General features: G+C 42.6%; 1 non-coding gene across 1 annotated transcript; it reads left to right on the top strand.

Moving 5' to 3' along the window:
• The first annotated feature begins 636 nt into the window (after positions 1-636).
• On the top strand, positions 637-743 carry LOC119626549 (U6 spliceosomal RNA). The gene has a single exon (XR_005242700.1). It is a non-coding gene; the product is annotated as a U6 spliceosomal RNA (small nuclear RNA).
• Positions 744-2385: the final 1642 nt, after the last annotated feature.

Here is a 2385-nt window from a genome sequence, read left to right as displayed (position 1 = left end):
AAGTAGGGGAGAGGTCTGGAGCAGATCCCTCTCCAGCTCCACCAGAGCGGAGGAGTAGAGTACACCAAGAGAATAATTAACAGGGGAATCTGGCTAATTCCAGAAAGCTTTTCAAGGAAAGTGACATTTGAGCTGAGCAGAGAGGAATGGCCCTGCTGACACCTTGGTCTTGCACTTCTAGCTTGCGGAATGGTGAGATAGTAAAATTCTGTTTTTCTAAGCCATTCAGTTTGTGGTACTCTGTTATGGCAGGCCTAGCAAATGTATATGGCCTCTGACATGTCAGTGACTTCATGTTTTTAGGTCTGTTACCCCCACCAAGCTGTAAACCCCTCAAAAGCAGAGACTGCCTTACTCACTTTTGCACTTCATCTAACAACGCCTAAATATTTGTTGAATGAATCAGTGATTACAGTTCATTCCCAGTTTCCTGAATCTACTCTCAGAAACAGTACATGGTGGTAGAAAATGCCTGGTGCTTAACTGGCTGCTGTTACCAGCTCTGCTGCCATCTGTCCATGACGGTCATCAATAACCACAGCAATGACAATGACCCCAGTTTCAGCTAGCATTCGGTGGGCATCAAACTATATGAGAATGCATTTATTCAGTCTGTCACTCAACAACCATTGAGTGGTGCTCGCTTTGGCAGCACACGTACTAAAATTAGAATGATACAGAGAAGATTAGCATGGCCCCTGCACAAGGATGACAGGCAAATTCGTGAAGTGTTTTATATTTTTAAGACTTGTGCACAAATATCACAAGCAGCTTTATTTGAAATCGCAAAAACCTGGAAACAACCTAAATGTCTAACAACAGGTTAGTGGATAAACAAGTTGTGGTATACTGGTATATCCATACAGTGGAATAATTCTTAGCAATGAAAAGGAATGAATTGTCCATATAGGCATCAATGTAGATCAACTCAAAATAATTATAAATGAAATAATCTAGGTAAAAAATGAGTACATATTATATGATTCCATTTATATAAAATTCTAGAAAATGTAGGCTAATATATAATGACAGGAGCAAATCGATCATTATAGCCTAAAAATGGGGAGAAGCAGAGGGATAGGAGAAAGGGATTACCAAGGGGTATAAGGAAACTCATGAGGGAGGTGGATATATTCAATATCTTGATTCTGGTGATGGTTTCAAATTGTACACTTTAAATATGTTCAGTTTATTATATGTCAACTATCTTCAACAAAGCTATTATAAAATTAAAAAAAAAAAAAAAACCCATTGAGTGACCTGTATGGGTCAGATTCTGTGCTAGGAACTGAGAATAGAATGCTAACCAAAACCAGCCTGGTCCCAGCCTTCATGGAGTTTATAAACTAACAGGAGAGACGGATCAAGTAGTTATATAATTACAATGATGGTAAATACTAAAAGGAGAAGTAGAGTACAACAAGAGAATAATTAACGGGGAACCTGGCTACCCCAGAAAGCTTCTCAGAAAACGTGATGTTTGAACTGAGCAGAGAGGGATTTGTAGAAATAAGCGAGGCAAAACGGTAAGTGAGCATGTTCCCAGTAGAGGACACAGCACGTGTGAAACCTGTTCAGTCAGCAATCATCTACTGAGAACTTACGGCATAGGCAATTGTTCTAGGTCCCGCATTCAGCAAGGAAAACAATTAATAAAGATCTCAGCTGTTGTGAAGGTCACCTTCCAGAAGCCAGAAGGAGGTGAGCAGGAAGAATGGGGGAAAGAAGAAAGTGTGGCAGGTGTCTTCCAGGATATGAAATTGAAAAGTCCTGACCTGCTGAATCTCTCTTTTTTTTGAGACAGAGTCTTGCTCTGTCACCAAGGCTGGAGTACAGTGGCATGATCTTGGCTCACTGCAACCTCCGCGTCCCGAGTTCAAGTGATTCTCACGCCTCAGCCTCCCAAGTAGCTTGGATTACAGATGTGCACCACCACACCTGGAGAATTTTTGTATTTTTAGAAGAGATGGGGCTTCGTCACGTTGTCCAGGCTGGTCTCGAACCCCTGACCTCAAGTGATCCACCTGTCTCAGCCTCCCAAAGTGCTGGGATTACAGGCATGAACCCCCATGCCTGGCCCCACTGAATCTTTCTTTTTCTTTCTTTTCTTTCTTTCTTTTTTTTTTTTTTTTTTTTTTTTTGCTTTGAGATGGAGTTCCACTCTGTTGCCCAGGCTGGAGTGCAATGGCATGATCTCGGCTCACTGCAACCTCTGCCTCCCGGGTTCAAGTGATTCTCCTGCCTCAGCCTCCTGAGTAGCTGGGATTACAGGCGCGCACTACCACGCCCGGCTAATTTTTGTATTTTTAGTAGAGACGGGGTTTCACCACGTTGGTCAGGCTGGTCTCGAACTCCTGACCTCATGATCCTCCCGCTTTGGACTCT

This window comes from Chlorocebus sabaeus, chromosome 20, assembly GCF_047675955.1.
Source record: "Chlorocebus sabaeus isolate Y175 chromosome 20, mChlSab1.0.hap1, whole genome shotgun sequence".
Taxonomy (NCBI): Eukaryota; Metazoa; Chordata; class Mammalia; order Primates; family Cercopithecidae; genus Chlorocebus; species Chlorocebus sabaeus.
The sequence above is the reverse complement of the archived record's forward strand: the minus strand, read 5'-3'. Positions and strand labels throughout refer to the sequence as shown.